Source organism: Dermacentor variabilis, chromosome 5 (genome assembly GCF_050947875.1).
Source record: "Dermacentor variabilis isolate Ectoservices chromosome 5, ASM5094787v1, whole genome shotgun sequence".
NCBI classification, from domain to species: Eukaryota; Metazoa; Arthropoda; class Arachnida; order Ixodida; family Ixodidae; genus Dermacentor; species Dermacentor variabilis.
The window spans coordinates 118,802,654-118,821,112 of record NC_134572.1 but is presented as its reverse complement, the minus strand read 5'-3'; positions in this window follow the sequence as shown (position 1 = coordinate 118,821,112).

Sequence of the window (18,459 nt, the reverse complement as noted above, 5' to 3'; positions counted from 1 at the left end):
TAGGATGCCCTAGAGATCCTGCGCAGCCTCCTTCATTATAACATCAGGTGCTCTCCTGAAGCCTCCGTTTGCCGGTTACATGTGCCCTCCTGGAGCAGTACCTGTAAAAAATTCACTCTATCGTCGCAAAGAGAAAAGCGGCCCGCGACTTATAAAACACCAGTCAGAATTAACCTTGCCGAATAACGTACGTTCTACGTGCCGCAAATGCACCATGCGCTGTCAAAAGCAGGAATCACTGACTTGCAAGGCTTTCCTTGTACATAGTCTCAAACGCATCGACTTCGGCCTGCGATGGCACGTTAGCACGACTCTGCCAAAGAGGGCAAAATTTTCCGCGGATATTCGTTCATCCGATGCCATTGCCGTGGCATGGCACATTGCGTACAGTGTTACATGTGCGTTCATTTTCACAAGTTTTAGTTCGTCCTGTCCTACCTGGTCACAGCAACATCCGGGAGAGCACGGTCCAGATAACACAGCGCGACAAAACACGGAGACTAACACAAACCTGCCCACGCAACGTCTTTGGCACGGTACGAAACCTACAGAGCAACACGTGTGTGTTCGCACACAACCATAACAAAGCCGCCATTGTGGCCCGAGAACATGGCCGCGGCAGCAAAAGAAGAAAAAAGAAAGCAAAAAGAAAAAGGTAAGCTACGTGTCCCTTCCTCCACAATTTTCTCCTAGTGCGCGGAGTGGGTACTGCCTCTCCTCAGTTCTTTCATTCCTCCATGTCCAATCGCTCAGCCATCGCTAAGCCGAAGCCGGCGAGCTTGCAAAAAGTACACACTTGAAATGAGTTTCCGGGATGTCACCGGTTTCGAGACATTTCCCAAAGTGTGGAACGAAACACACGGGCGTACCAGTTACTTTTGTGCTTCAGTGCATAAAAGAGCGTTTTGTGAAAAAGTAAGTGGAACAGTGAACTTTTAGGGCGGGGTTGATGGCGTATGTCTGCAAACTGGTGTCATTCTGTAAATTCATTCCAAGTCGATACGCCTTCCAATCTACAATTAAGCTGGCTACAATTCGTAAATTGCAATATGTGCTGTAATGTAACTAATTCAAAAGATAATTATTGTTTTTGTTATTTAGTTGAATACATGTATCGATTTATCTTGCAAGTAATGTCTGCCTCTCGAATAATTCAGCTCACGGACTATAATTATGTTATCTGCTACAGGATATATCTGAAAATTCCATAAAACTTAAAAATGGTCATCCTGTATACCAAATAATGACACATTAGTTACACTTAGAAAAAAAGAAAGTCGCAGTTTCGCCCGAAAGGCGAAGCATCGATTGTGATAGCAAATTAGTGGACAGCTATACGAAGTAAAGATGATAGTTTTATCGGCCGTATAAACTTGTAAATATAGACATAGCAACTAATTTAACAAGCATGGTGCCACGCGCTCACAAGCAAACATGAACACATCTCGCTCGATGTAGCCGCGATCGCCGGCTCACCCATACTTTTACTCGCGCATACAGCGCGCGCGCGGCGACAATATTATCGTCCTTGGACTTTATGCGGAACCTCAAGGCGACGGCAGCAGTGCGCCTGGAGTGTCCATATATATTGCTATCGCAATAAGACCCGCAAATTGTCACTTGCCTTCACCGCAAAATATTGTAAAAGTTTCACCGCATTACATAGCTATACGGCTACTCGAGATGGCGAACAGGGTATTATATATATTATAGACGTGATCCATAACAGCTTCATGACATTGCACAACTGTACTGCGGTGAAGCCATTATGCGGTGGGAAGCCCACGCGTTGCTGCTCGACTACTCGCTTACGCCTCGCGGAGGAGCGGCTGCCCGCCGCTGGATTATATAAGCAGAAAGTCGTCACTGGGGTGCCGAACTTAAGGTTCCAAGATAAAAAAATATCGTCGCAGTTTCGCCCGAAAGGCGAAGTGTCATCGATTGCGATATATTCCGATTGCGTTGGCATAAGGACGAGCGGCAGCAGCAGTGCGTGCTGCGGCGAGTGTTACCCTTCGTGCTGGCTCTCGCTTCAAGGCGAACCAAGCGACGAGAACAAAGCGTACACGAAGCCATCAGCGCTCGGTCCGTCTAGACTTTGTACCCACCAATCGCCGCTTCAAAATGGGGCGCGCTCAGCTGCGCCATGCGCAGCCGCCGCTGGAGTTACTGCATGTCTGTTACTACACTATAGTACCTCTAGCCGCCATAGGGGTAGGACGCCCCCTGCTGCCTTGCGCGCGACGGAAGACGGCGCGCTTCCTTCCCATCTTCCCCCCTTGTGGGCACGAGATCGTGCCACCATTAGAAAGCTTTATTTAGGGGACGCAAGCGGCTTGCGTACGCAAGAACTAGGGGCGACGGTACTGCGAGTTTAGGGGACGCAAGCGGTTTGCGTCCCCTAAACTATATTCTTTTCGACTCACCCTTGCACGCTTTCATTCAACCCACAGCACGCGGCGCGCGGCCGCGATGTTACCGCACTTCAAATTTATACGGAACATCACGGCGACGGCGCAAGTGCGCCTGGGGTGTCCATAAATTGTCATCGCAAAAAAAGGGACTTTACCCTAGCTATTCGCCAAGAGGGCCGTGACTGCACATGCACGCAGCCTTCCACTTTCGGTTTCGCGCGCGCTGATAGCCGAATTTCGTCGGACCACAGCTCCGCGGATTATATGTTTCCACGTCAAAAAAAAAACTGCGATTACGATTAGCCAGCTGAAATTAAATATCAAAAGTCAGTCATTGGATTTTTGTTAATTAGCGACTATTTATTACCGGTGTCACACGGACACTTTCGATCGCGACCTCGAGCCCTATCCGGATCAAAATTCTCGACAGCGGTGGCTCAATCCCGCAGCTTGCACGATGGAGTCGATCGTGATCAAGAAATTGAATCCCAATCAGGCTCGATCGCGATCGAAAGTTCGCGCGTGTGGCTCCCGTATCATCCCGTGGTCGCCACCGCCTACGGTATGTATCCAAAAGAACCGTCGTCTTAATTCAAAACCGCTATTTTTTAGTATTACTAACTGTCTCCGTAAAAGACCCGGTTTTGCCCTATATGTTTCCTCTATAGTACGGGGAGAACTCTAAGGATTCCTGCGCGTTATTTTGAATGTAAGTGCGTCTGCTCGTTCGCTTTGGGACGCGTCCGCCGGGTAACCCACGTTTCGCGAAATAATTTGCGTACTGCAAGTGGTAGCACATGGCTGGATGTCTTTGGGGACATTTAGAGCGCAGGCTCCCGTTCCTACGGCGAGTGTCGGTGTCGGAGGCGGCGTAACCGAGCGAACGAGCACAGCGAAATATGAAAGCGAACGCGGAGCGCAGCGGGGGGTGGAAGTCGAGAGGAGGAAAGCGGAGAGGAGGGTGCAGCGAAACCATGGGGCGGAAAGTGGAGGAGGGTATGGAGAAATCGTCAGAAGCGTAGTGCGGCGACGATGGCTAGGAGATGGCGCCAGAGTAGCGCGCGTCGTCTGGTAGGCCTGTCAGCGGCGGCTGCTGCTGTGAATCGCGCCACCACGTCACCCACACGTTTGCTCACGCGATCTGCAGATTAGCGAGGCAGTCGCGCCGCGCTTTCCTTTATTTGTAACGTGCCGCACGAGAAAGATTATCCGCGCCAGCCAATATATATCGCGAAATGAAAGCACGCACAGCGCTGCGCTCAAATTTCGCATTAGGAAGTATTGTAATCGTCGGTGAATTTTTCGTCTAATCTGAATATCGGGGAGAGATGAAAGAAAATGCGTCCAAACACTTCCTTGCCTTATCACGCCTTATCACGCCGTCGTCTTTTGTCATTAAGAAAAAATGTTTCAGAAATATTATTTCACTGTGTTGGACTGAGTCTTGTCATTCCCGATATTGTTTTGGGGAGCCTCCTGTCTAGGACATCGACATAGGGATGCCGGTGTGATTGCTGTGATATTATAACTGAATCAGCAGGACTTCCTTAAAGTTAGTATTTGTTATTTTACTTTTGTTTTTATCTAGTAGTGGTTTATTTTAGATGCGACAAATTACTTTCATATAATTCATGCTATTCTTGGCCAATCTTCCATGCATAGTGGCTTGAGCCATTCATAGAGAAAACCACACCAAACCTTTTCTGATGTGGCTGTCTCCATCGTGAGTCGACGAGTCCGCCCATTACTATGCGCGTTTCGTATGCATCTGCGAATAGTTAAGGCGCGTTCAAGACACACTCAGTGACTACTGACACACGTCGATCAAAGAGCCACCACATCTAAGCATATCGAGTTAGTTAGCACGCCTTTATTTCATATTAAAGATTATATTTACTGAATGACGCGACTACGGCTCCATTACTCACATTCGCTTCCATCGTCACTACGAATGCGGTTCAACTGCGGTGTCAGGAGCCTTACACACATTGTGCTGCCTGTGGGGACGAGGCGCCGTCTCGGACGCGGGCGGCGGCTGTCGCATCTTTCTGCGCGTTGTTGACCGGGTTATGAATAGGGGGGCGCCTTGCACGCGTTGCACGTCGTAAGCACTCGGTAATGGCGGCTTCGCTCCACCGGCACTGAACTGCACCGCACGACCTGGAACCGGCGGGTGGGGGTACCATGCCGGAACTCCGAACGCGCCCAGGGTCACGTTCGGGATCGTCGCCGCTCTCACCGGAACCGATTGCGGCGCTAGGAACTTCGGAGCTGCCATGTCCGAGATCGTTGCCGTTGTCACCTGCAGGGCTGGTCGCGGAGGGAGAAAGTTTCGGAATACCACGTCCGGAATCGTCGTCGTAGGCGTCGGAGCCGGCTGTGGCACGATATAGGTCGGAGGTGCCACGCCGTTTGGAAAACCCGGTACGCTCCACCGTGGGTGCGCCAGAGGAATCAGATAACGATGTGGTGCGACGAAGTACGGCGTGGGACACGCCGGAAGCCAGCTGGCAGCTGCTGGTGTCCAGGGGAATGCTGGCGTTGCTTGGAATCGGCTTTGGCTGAAGGAATGCTGGAACCAGTACCAGTACGCCGCTTGGTCGTATGTGCACGCACTTGGCACTGTAGGCCAGGGGTGGTTACAGGCGTCCGCGTTGGGCTGCGGCGGTACAAGCTCGCACCTCTTGCGCTGCTGCTCTGCCGTTTCTATGGCTCCGGAATCTTCGCCTTGGAAGGACGGCACACCCGCCTCGATTGCTGCAGCCATATTTGGCCGCGTGTCGTTAGCTTTCGAACACGAGCACGTGACCGGAGGGGAGGAAAAGCGCCTGTGCTCGGCCAGGGGCGCGTGAGGAGCAGCGTGACTGCGGTGAGGCTACTGCTTCTTCTTCTTCTTCTTCTTCTTTCGAAGACAAAAATGCCATCGACGCAGAGTAGAGTCCCTTCGTAATAGCCGTCGCAAACGGGCGCGTCCACTTTCCCTTCTTTCTATGGCTGGTACGTATGACGTGTCTTGAAACACCGTCCGCGCTCGTCGAGCAAGCTGCGTTTGCCGAGAAACACGTCATCGACTTTTCCCGCTGCGTCCCCCACGCACGCCGGAGCAGGCCCGTGCTCACTTGGGCGATGAACTCTGGAAGCAAATCGACGCCTGTCGCAACAGTCGCAACCAGCTGCCCATGGTACCCACGGAACGAGACATGTAAAGTCAATTGCTCCGTCTCGAACATCGACGCGACTGGTGGGATTATTATTATTATTATTATTATTATTATTATTATTATTATTATTACTATTACTATTATTTGTTTTGAAGACATATATACATTTGACAGGAAAGGGAAAGCGAGGAGCAGGTTGGGAACTACCGCCGTTGTGGCACAGCGCACGTCACTCTTCAGAAAGGAGGTGACAGAAACACAGGAATGGAATATAGGAAAGAGGAGAGCAAAGAGGAAAGAAAGAGCAGCAGTACGAATCTAAAAGAATAAAGTATAACACACAGTACAAGTTGCATACAGTAGGGCCGGTCACTGAAGGTCACGCTACAGAATGTTGAACAGAAGAAATAGTGTCTGAGCTACAAACGTGAACCTAAGGTAATTCTAGAAAAGTAAGACAGCGCGATTAGCTTGATCGCGTCGAGACGCACAACCGCTGGCGTACAAATATTCGTTAAGTGTCGTGAACCGCAGGCCAAGGAGATGATAGTCTCTCACTATAGCGACATGCGCTGCGCACTGAAGGCGAGGCACTCCAATATCAGGTGCTGAAGTGTCTCGTAGCAACCGCGAGACGTACACGATGGACTGGCCACACATCCTTGTCTGTATAAACGTAGGTACACGTTCACACAGCCAACCCTCACCTTGAGTAGTTGCGCTCTAGCGCGACGAGGCAAACCTCGACCGCGAACACGTGGCGGGAACATTCCATTTGCGAAGCGCTGGTGTGGATGCTGCTTGAGTAGGTGGCAACGAATCAGCAGACGAACATCATCAAGCTTGTACAAAATGTCAGGGCAGACACAGTTGTTATGTGTGCAAGTTGAAGCCAGTCGATCAGCCTCTTCATTTCCGGCTATTCCTACGTGCGAATGTATCCATTGAGCAACGAGAGATCCCCACGTGATGAAATTTCCTTTGCAGAGTAAGTAATGCTACGCACAATTGGGCAATCAATCTGACTGCTTGTAACCTGCTAAGGGCAGCGCGGGAGTCCGCAAAGATGGCAATATTCGATGCGTTTAACTCCGCTTGAACGTATTGCAGTGCAACATTAATGGCTGCTAGCTCCGAAGTTGTTGACGAGGCTGGATGGGGTATTTGAAAGATGAGTCGTATAGTTGAGTCGAAGGGTAGAAAAAAGCTGCAGAGGCGCCTTGACCGTCGCTGTGTATAGATGCACCTGTGAATACTTGAAGATAATCTGGAAATTTTTCGAACATGCGAGACTGAGCCAATTGGAATATTGCCGAAACAGGCATATCAGACTTTTTGTGTATGTCAGGGATTATGAGGTTAATGGGGAATAAGTGCTAGATGATATCTTTTGTAGTCCCGGTTACCAGAGCGGTAGCGGCCTCGGACAACACCGGATATCGGCTACGGTGCCTGCTCACCTCCATTCACCCGGTCCCCCGAGCGGCTAGTGGCAGGGCCCCCAAGCCGCTTCCAGAGAACGGCCTCTTCAGAAGAGACCGTTCCACGCTCCTGTGCTTGCGGACTGGCTGCACCGTGACTGCGGCCCTGCTGTACGCCAAGGGCCACGCCATGTCACCTGCCTGCAACACGTGAGGGGACCCCGAGACTCTGGAGCACCTTTTCTGTGTCTGCCCATCCTTGGCGCAGGAACGCTCCATAGTAATCAACACTTACAGACGCCACGGCCTTCCAGCAGCCGCAGAGACTGACCTGCTGTTCCCGGTGTATCCCCGGCTCCCTGCGCTGCGAAGCCTGCTGGAGTTTATAAATTCCACTGGTGGAACATACACCCTGTAAGCGCCCGCTACAACGCTGGCCACTTTACTGAGGACGGCCACCTGTCGCGCATAGTGGAGTCTATTAGGCCACATCGATCCTCCCTCTTTGTTTATCATCCTTTCCCACTCCCTCCCCCTGACGAAGCTTCGCCGTGCTCCTTCACGGGTTGCAGAATCAAGCGTCCTTCCTTTCTTTAGATCACTATCGTCATCATCATCGTCGTCATCATCGTCGTCATCATCATCTATCTTTTGGAGGCGGAGGCGTAACTGAATCAGCAAGTTCAGAAATGACAGCGATGATCATAAATAATACCGCCATTTTTCCCATGCGAGATAACGGGCGGTGAATGAGACGATCAAGGAGCGACTGACCATTCGATGCGCGGTGCAGACGCTCAATGTGATATAGAGATACCTGGCCTGCTTTCAGCTTCAGGGGTAACTGATGCACTTCAATGAGTATGCAACAGATTGCGCCTCACGAGGTAATCCAAGCATTAGTCGAAGGGCAACCCTATATGATCTCGTTCCAGTTGGGCCATCAAACTAGGTGGTACGTTCAGTATTGGCGGCGAGGAGTTACGTAGTCGCCATCTATCGGAAGCGCCTCGCTGGCGTAGTATGAGGGATCACGTGGCGCGCTCCTAATGGGTTTTGATGTCAGCGCTCACTGAAAACACCACGCGCGAGCTCTCCCGGACATTTCTGTAAGTACTTTCGAAACGAGAGAAGTTTTTTACTGTCTAAATAATAATCTTGGGCAAACTGAAATCACAGACTCGTTTACAGACGCTATCTCTTTACCGAATACGTACTAGTGAACGCCACTGCGCGCGGTCGCCGCGATGGAGACTTCCGAACCGGCTTTCTTACGTGAAAGGTGGGTAAACGCTGAGAGCAAACTATGTGAAATATGTTCTTATAGTGTTTGAATAACTAAATGTAGCGTAATAGAATGAAGCCTCAATGCAGCAGTCGCACAGATTCGCAGCGACCGACTGCGCGTCTGCATGCTTGTCCGCGCACTGTTTCGCTTTCGCCGCGTGCGCGCTTTCGCACCGTGCCATGGGCTTTAGGCCGCAGAATATGAGCATTTGACAGTATACAAGCAACCATTGTTGCGTGGGCGCTATCAGAGCTGCTCAAAAATAATTTCATTGTAGAGACTTCAACGTGATGTGCCGTCATGACGATTCAATCTTTTTTTTTTCTTCTAAATTCTTGGACGTTTCAATATTATTTCTCGAGTTGCGTCGCACCGTATGTTTATTGGTGTTTTCAGCGTGCGATTTCCCGCTGCTTCTTTTTTGTAATCCAGTGCACAGAATTCATAACACGAACATATGACCATATGCCATGCTTTTTTTAATGTGCTTCTTACCGCTCCCTTTCCACTCCAGTGAACTTGCCAGTATCTATAGCATCGACAAGTTCATAGACCAAACCGTCATGACATTAGTCGGGCAGCGGATTCGGGCGAGCGTCTCAGCGCGCGTTTTCTGAACATCGCAGACCCGGCGCCGTAGCAGAAATCTTCCTCGCGTCTGTGCTTGCTGCATACCCGAGTTGTAGCCGATTACTATTTGCCAGTTTTATGTTTCGCGAGCCAAGCGTCACGCAGCTTCTTGTCCTGCTGCTACGTATGAATGGCTGACAGCGGGCTCCGTTGCGTACGTCCGGCACTGCGGCACCGAGCAGTAGCCTACCATGTTGCGCACCTTCAAAGGCAGCCACTACCTATTCTAGTGCTTTCAGTCGTTGTAAAGGAGACACTCGAAGCGGGAATATCTCGCCACTAAATGAGGACCTTAGCGTACAAGGGAATTTAAAACTCGTTTTCAGCTCGCTTCGGCACTCCCGAAGCAGCCGACGCGTCCGCTATGTCCACGTGATCCCTCCTAGCACGTCACGCCGACGGTGGCGCCAGCTTTTCCAGTGGTGGAGCTCGAGGCCAATACTGATAATGCATACAACATGCCAGAGAGTACAGATGATTGGTACAGCTGGAGAGCCGTGGTTTGGTTGCAGCCAGCACCTCTAGCAGTCTTGCCCTCCCTCCTTAAGTAAGTGATCGTCGAAGAAGCGGCACAGAAGCGGTCATTTCTTGTCGCTTTTAACGTATGGCACGCGCCCACGAGGGAGGACTGGCCAAGGTTCGTAATGGAAACAAAGTAAAAGTCCTTGCTTCAAGTTAATTTAGTGGCCGGTATTACGTATATTCAAATAATAATGATCATCAATACTAAAGAAAATATTAACGCGTAAGCATTCTTCGGCGAGTACCCTAGCAAAATTTGTCTGTCACGCGAAAAGTGCGATGACTTGTATGTGCACAAAAATACGTAATTTGCGAATTTACTGGTTTATTATTATATTTATTCGTTACAATGGTGTAAATGTAGATGATCGGTAGCTTTATATCTAATAAGAAGCAGCTTAAATTAAAAAAAATTACTTAGAGATAATACCTACATGATTTGACTTATGTATACACATAGGGATACATAGGGCTCCGCAGAAAATGCACGGGGAAACCTATAGTAGGGGTGGATCAAGTTAGATTTGGGGATGGGCCTACTTAAGTTTGCGGGTATGACGCATACTTAGACAGCTCCAGTGGAGTTTCTGCATAAATTTGTGAAAATCGATCTTGTCAACTTTTATTAAAAGCGCTAGATTACAAAAAAATGCGGTTTAATAATGAGCAAAAAGGTGTTTAACATGTCAGCCTCCCTGCGTAGCGACGACGTACTCATGCACAATCTGACACACTCCCTTTCGGGCACGACCAAGGGTGCTCGCACCAAAAGATAAGAAAAGTACTGAGAAAGGAAGGTCACTACGCGATAGGGGCTTCTCTAAGGGCGTCTTTCGGGATTATATTCTCTGCACAAAAGGAAGAAATGGTCCAGTGATTCTACATCCCGACATGACACACAAAGAAAGTTCGATGATGCGAACCCACACGTACACATGTAAATATTTAACTGCGGTAACTATATATTCCCAAAACGTCGATGAGGAAGCGAGTCCATAACTTAAGACAAGAGTCTCTGCTAAGACTTATCCCGGAGTCTCGCAGCTGCAGTTTAGGCTGTGCCCTATTCACTGCTTCTCAGTTTCACGCGCGCGCGCGCGCACGCACGCACGCACGCACGCACGCACGCACGCACGCACGCAGACTCCATGAAATAGAGCATAGCTCAATTTAACATGTGACAGTGATATGGCTATCTGCAATGATACAGATTTGCCCCAGACGGGTGCCTCTCTGATGAATATAACGTGAACGAAGTGTTACACACGTGGGCCTATTCTTTCTGATAGAGTGCGCCTCCAAGAGCTGACGCGCTGTTTTATTGCCGCTACTGCTCGGAATACTAACCTGCGAAAAGTACGCTCACATGTGCGGGCGTTGCAAGGCGCGCCGAGATGCGCGCCATCAAATTTAACTTGTTGCAATAGTCATTACCTTGTTTATTTCTTCTTGATAAAGTCCTTTATTACACAGCTTATTACCTACGGTGGCGAAGTGCCTATGTTTGTATGTATCTAACCGTTTTCCCGCCAACCTGGGTCACCAGTGTAGTCCACGGTCGAATGGCGAGGGCATCGGGCTGAGGCGAAAATGTGTTCTAAACCAACCACCGTTAGTCCAACGTGAGCCACTGAATACGTGGCAATGTCTACATATGTGCAACTCTTCAACGAATCTCTTTCACGTCGACATGGGTCGCTGTAGACGCGGGACTGGGTAAGAGGTACACCGCTCTTCAATGATCACCTCTTTGACGGCAACTGAGGCCGCTGGGTACGTACGGTACATAGGTGTGTGGCCGCTCTTCAGTGAACGTCCTTGACGGTAACTTGGTTGGGTAACTAGAGATGTGCCACTGTTCCTCTCTAGAATGATTAAAAAACATGCTTTAAATTCCTCTAATGCTGGGCGGAATAGAACCCATGCCCACACGGCCGAGTTTCACGATGAGAGCAAACCAACGCTATAGCAGGCTGCGCCACAAAAGCACTCGGTAAGCAGTGCCGCTTTCTTCAATGGACGTCTTTCATGCCAACGCTTTGGCGAGCTGCAATGAGTGCACAGGGTGTGTGCCGCTTTTCAGTGAACTTCTCGCCAACCTGGATCACAGTGTATATGTGAGGTGCGTGACACCGGCGCGCCACGCGTTTCGGAGGCCACGCGCGCGGCTCAGAGGCGGCACCGCTAGATGTCGCCGAGTGTTCTTAGGGAAGCGCGAAAGAGGAGCCCCGCTGCAGTACGCGCCTCACGCGTAACTTGTTTCGACGGTGGCGATACGTTGTGCCGCTATATTGATTGAATGCTGAACGCGTACGTTATAGCATCGACAGTCATCGTGAGATGGGTTATGCCTACTTTTTTTTTCGTCAAATATATTTATTCTTCGCGAACTTTTGATAGATTCTTTTTACGGTTGAAAATGTTTCGTTTCGTTTCCGGTGATTACACGGTTCACTAAGTCACGCCGAGACATGTTGCATCAACGCTATCGTTGCATCAAATACGCACACTTACAAAGTTTTCAATAAGCAATCCATAGGGCACGAAATGCCACACGTCGATGTGGACATGCAAGAATTAAACTAGTGCATATTATATTCGAGTGCTAATACAGTAAGACGCCATCTGTAACCATGTGCGGGTGCAGAGATCGCGCGAATAAGTTTAAGAATGGCGAGGTATACGGACTTATAGGCACGAGTTGCCATGTTCATCCACGAACGCAGCGGGAAGTCTGCAAGGACCTGGGCTCTACCGAATTCTCTGTGCGGCCCCGGCCCACTTCTTTCTTATTTTAGTCGCTTAGGCAAAAACGGAAAGCAATTAAGGAATATCTATATATATATATATATATATATATATATATATATATATATATATATATATATATATATATATATATATATATATATATATATATAGCGTTTATTAGGCGAGGCCGCATATAGCACCAGCCAAGAAGGTCTGGAATGATAATGTTATTTACATATAAAAAAGATGTGCACTAAAAGCGCTTCGCAATGTATGTATGTATGTATGTATGTATGTATGTATGTATGTATGTATGTATGTAATTTGAGCGGCAGGCTGAATCGTCACCTAGACCTCACCAGGCTTTTTGCATTGGGACGCATATGGTCACAGCTTTGTCGATGGCATGCTTAGCTTCCTAGTAAAGTTGCTTTGATTGACAGCGTTCGGTCAAAACCCAATTGCCGAAAAAATTTTGACGTACCTCTCTAGGTCTTTGTTGTTGTTTTCTTAGTCCAAAAACGCTGAACCTTAATTTTATTTTTATATATACGCTGCAATAGGGAACCAGCGCTGAAACTTGGCATGTCAGCAGTAGCGCCGTAACAAAGCCTAGCGAGCGGAGGAAACAGTTTTTAGTAGGACGTGCTCTTATTTAGCGTCAGCAAATTCACAGTTCATCTTGACGCACATGTGCCCTGCGCCTGTCTGTGACGTCACATGTAGGCAGCGGCGTGATTGAACGTATTAGTGAAAGCGCATCCCTATAGACCGTTTTTTCGTAGGCGCCGCCATATTGTGAACGCAGTGGCGCCGCCTATGAGCAGCGCCATACTGGCTTGGGTGAAAGCGGTCTTTCGCATGGCACGTATACGCTCGGCGGTAGGTTCTGAGGTTTGTTTTCGCGGCCGTGCGGTCTGTTTAGTATGACGCGCGTATTCTACGTGGCAAACGGTTCTGTGAGACGTGATGAAGTGGTTTACGGCATCATGGCCGGAATTTCTGCTGGCGTTGAGGTGGACGGAACACGCAGCGCGATGTGTGCGCGCACATTTGAGCCTACACTCAGCCTCGGAGATCAATTGTATATTTCTGAATGTTCCAATCATTAATGTGACGTTATTGCAGTATTATCCTCTATTTCCAAGCTGCGGTTTAGGAGCCATGAAACATACGCGACGATCGTAACAGCGTGGGTACCGTTCTGCTACGAGAGGAGCTGTGATGTTATACTTTGACAAGCGTTCAAACTGTTCGCTGCAGGTTACATTGCGTGACTACTTGGTTCGATGGATGAGGTTTCTGCCCCTGAATAAAATAGTTTTGGCAAGCAATAGCAGCATACCTTACAGTCTGAAATAAGCTTGTCCAACAAATGGACTGTTTACGAACTGCGCGAGCGTCCTAAGCAGTGGTAGGTGTTGGATTACATATATCTTTGTTCTATATACCGCATGGTCCAAGCAAACGGCATCAGCGGTTATATATCTATAAGCGTTGTGCGGCGTGACTATGCGAGGTCCTATTGCGGCGTTAGCTCATTTTCTCTTGCTTTTTCGAGAAAGATGATGATAACCGATTTTTTTTTTTTGGTTGTGTTCGTTCAGTTTTCTACGACGCACTCACACGTATTACGGAAATTTTGTCCTAAAAAATAGGCATCGCATTCTTTTTATGCGATCCCTCTCATATATTATGGCTGTATGCAGGCCAAAAAGGCAATGTCGAAGCGCACAGCTTACATATGTATCGTGATGGTTCACCAACCGCAGTGACCGCTGTGTTGAGCAGCGCCATCGGCCTCATGCAGGAAGGCTAGCGTAGACATATGGTAATTTGAAGCCTACTAGACTTGAACTGCGCGAGAACGATGCCAGTGCATCACAAATATTTGATAGCGCCTGCCGCTTAGGTGTTTCGTGGTTGCCTTAGGTTGGCCGTGCACGAGCATGCGCTCTTATTTATGTTTTACTCCCTACGCCAAGCGATTCGATGGTGAGCAGATTTACCATTTCATGCTGCTAATACAGAGACACCGGTTTTCTTTGTTGAATTAAAACCGATATAAGCAAAATAGTTCACAACACATACACACACCGCGACTGATAATGTGCGTACACCGCGTCTGATAAAACGCGTCACATTTTTGAGCCCCCAAGAGATATTTCCGCCTACTTTAGTTACCGATGCACCGAAAGGCTTCCCTGACGACCTTATATGAACGGACATGGCGTAAATTTCCCATACTACCATCTAAAACATCTCGAAATTGTTCCGCAGCACGCGACAGCAATACTTTCAGGCAGCGCCGCGCCGGATCGCCCAAGCCAGAGAGGAGGAAAGGCTCTCCGCGCGCCCTATCCTCCTCGCCCGATGAAACGGTCTATATTGGCGGCGAGGAGTTACGGAGTCGCCATCTATCGGAAGCGCCTCGCTGGCGTAGTATGAGGGATCACGTGGCGCGCTCCTCATAGGTTTTGCTGTCAGCGCTCACTGAAAACACCACCCGCGAGCTCTCCCGGACATTTCTGTAAGTACTTTCGAAACGAGAGAAGTTTCTTACTGTCTAAATAATAATCTTGGGCAAACTGAAAGCACACAATCGTTTACAGACGCTATCTCTTTACCGAATACGTACAGTGAACGCCACTGCGCGCAGTCGCCGCGATGGAGTCTCCCGAACCGGCTTCTTGCGTGAAAGGTAGGTAAATGCTGAGAGCAAACTATCTGAAATATGTTCTTATAGTGCTTGTATAACTAAATGGAGCGTAATAGAATGAAGCCTCAATGCAGCGATCGCGCAGATTCGCAGCGACCGACTGCGCGTCTGCATGCTTGTCCGCGCACTGTTTCGCTTTCTCCGCGCGCGCGTTTTGGCACCGTGCCATGAGCTTTAGGCCGCAGAATATGAGCATTTGACAGTATACAAGCAACCATTGTTGCGTGGGCGCTATCAGAGCTGTTCAAAAATAATTTCATTGTAGAGACTTCGACGCCTACGGGGACTGTGATGTGCCGTCGCGAAGATTCAATCTTTTTTTTCTACTAAATTCTTTGACCTTTCAATACTATTTCTCGAGTTGCGTCGCACTGTATGTTTATCGGTGTTCTCAGCGTGCAATTCCCCGCTGCTCCTTTTTTGTAATCCAGTGTACTAATTCATAACACAAACATGACCATATGCCATGCTTTTTTTAAATGTGCTTCTTACCGCTGCCTTTCCACTCCACTGAACTTGCAGTATCTACAGCATCGACAAGTTCATAGACCAAACCGTCAGGACATTAGTCGGGCAGCGGACTCGGGCGAGCGTTTCAGTGCGCGTTTTCAGAACATCGCAGACCGGGCGCCGTAGCAGAAATCTTCCTTGCGTCTGTGCTTGCTGCATACCCGAGTTGTAGCGGATGACTGTTTGCCGGTTTTATGTTTCGCGAGCCAAGCTTCACACAGCTTCTTGTCCTGCGGCTACGTGTGAATAAGGCTGACACCGTGCTCCGTCGCGTGCGTCCGGCATTGCGGCACCGAGCAGTAGCCTACCATGTTGTGCGCCTTCAAAGGCAGCCACTACCTATTGTAGTGCTTTCAAGCGTTGTAAAGGAGACACTCGAAGCGGGAAAATCTCGCCACTAAATGAGGACCGCAGCGTACGAGGGAATTTACTCTCGTTTTCAGCTCGCTTCGGCGCGCCCGAAGCAGCCGACGCGGCCGCTATGTCCACGTGATCCCTCCTAGCACGTCACGCCGACGGTGGCGCCAGCTTTTCCAGTGGTGGAGCTCGAGGCCAATACGGACAGAACTTGACAAGTCGCGCCGGGCGTTATCAAGTGTTGACAAAGACGCACGTCTGTCACCAGTCAAAATGTCGTACAGTTTTCTTGGCGTCCCTATCGAACGGCCTCATCATATTTTAGCAGGGCAATCAAATTGCCGCAGCGCCTCCTGGCCAGCGGTGCTTCCCCATAAAGTATACAAGCACCGTTGTCGAAATAGTAGCGTTTTGACTTCTTGCGCAGGTCGTCTAACATTGGCCGGCGTCCAGACTCAATTGTCGTTCGCGTACATGCACGCACAGCTTGACTGTAGTTGTCACGATGTTGAACCTGCCACCTCACATTGAACGTGAGCGAAGCTGCACTGTGAGGGACGCCTTGAGTGACTCTGCAGCAGGTGAAGAGTAACGCGTTTTGACAGTCTTATGTTCATACAAAGAAAGACGCCATGGACAGGTATACCCATACATCCATTAAAAAGACTCGACCTCCGAGGTCAACCACCTCGACAGCGTCAATAATGTCCTCATGAAGCACGTCGTCGCACGCCAGGTTGACGTCGAGGATCATAGCCATATAGATGGGTGATGACGTATTTTTTATTCTGGACGTAAGTAACGATCGAGATTGCCAACAATGTCGCTCGATGAACGAATGGTCCCGTAGAAAACCAGTCGCGTAGTTTCGGTAAACGTTGTGATGTTTACTGGCCACTTTAAGCGAGCGAGAATCGTGCCTCCTGATGTTTTCCGCACGCGATTTGCCGGCGCTGTCGGGCGATATGAGGCGATTTCGATTGGAGAGGCTCTCTTGCCTCATTGAGCGGAACTATAGGCGTCTCGTTTTCCATTCCTAGGGAACAATCTTATCTTTCCAGCGTACGTTGTGCAGGTCTGATTGAGAGCAAGAGAAAATAACGCAAGAAAAGGCAAAATGAAGTCGACCACTCGAGTGCCCGGTTTGCTACCCATAAACGGTGACGGGGGGAGTAAAAGAAAGGAAAATAGCGGTATAGATGCACTGAGCGTACATAAATAGGAAACACAGACGAACTAAAAACGGTCTCTGAGGCCGGTGCACTTCAAGAACTGCATTAACACACGAATAGCTTTATGTGCCATTGACGAATGTAACCAAGGTCTAATAATTTTTGTTTATCAGAAAAAAAAAGAAAACGTGCGCAGCTTGCATTAGTGGTGCAAAGCAGGAGTCAACAGCGGAGCTTGTGATCACCTAGCTTTTCGTGGCTTGCCTAAGCTCTTTGTAGGTTTTGCGAGAGGTTATGCTAGGTTTTGTTAAGTTGTTGGTACGCTTGGCTAAGTAATTTCTAGGTTTTGCGAGGTTATGGTAGGCTTGGTTAAGTTGTTTTTAGGTTTTGCGAGGTCATGCTAGGTTTTGCTAAGTTGTCTCGGCGGGCTTGACGCTGGAAGCTTTCGAGCAAGCGCAGTGCCGGGATCGCTTTCTCGGCGATGTCGAGCGTTCAGGCGCCGAATCTCGCGTTCCCTGGACTGAAACTTGGTATCCTCGGCTCGGCGTCGCCTCTTCTCTGCCTCAGCTTCGGCGCGGTGTTCCGGATCAGCTCGACGGATACGCATCGCTTCTCGCTTGGCAGTACGGCGCCCTTCCTGGTAAGCCGCTTCTTCTTCGGGCGTCCGAACTTTCTTCGATATTCCCATGGCAGCATCACGTATCCATGGAGCAGAGGAGGTGAAAGGTGTGTCGCCGCGCCGGCTGTTCCGAGCTTTTACTCCCCTGTGATGTCACGACTCCGCCCTACGCGCGTGGGGTGCGAGGAGGTTACGCGGTTCGGTGCTCTCGCAGGTGGTTGCTAGGCAACGCGAGGCGTCGCAGAGCTGGGCTGATTTTTCTGGTAACGCTCCACGGCTGAACTAAAGCTTGAACAGCTCCGCTGTTAAAAGTTTTCTAGGACCCAGTCGGTTAAGTGCGGCCTGTAAACAGATGCTTTGGTCTTGAGGTCTCATTGAGAAGGCTAATGAGGCTATATGGCTTTCGGTAGAGGGGAATGATCGTTCCATCGAAAGGAGGGTCACGCGCGTATCCTGCATCCGTTCGAGATAGAAGAAGAAGCACGATGAACAACTTTTGTCGTGTAATTTGTTCGTTTTTGTACGTTCTTTTTTTTCTCTCTTTCGTTATATATATATATTTTCGCATCGAATAAGTAGCACTTCAAAAGAATAGGTGAACGTTTCAGCACTCAATTCTTGGCCAATCCCCCATTGTGGGTATGAGCCATAACATGAGGTCATCATCATCGTCGCCCGCATCGCGTCTACAACTAGCGCAAGATCCAGCGAGGATTCACTGGCGGACTCGGCCTTTCAGGTGCAGTACACTGACCGCATATATGTAACTTTTGTATAGAAACGTAACGCCACATTACGTACAGACGAAGTCGCCGGCTCCGAGTTGCGGCGCTCAGATATGAGTGCATCGAGATTACGTCTCGTTCGGTGGTTACAGCGCTTGCCTGGTGGGGTT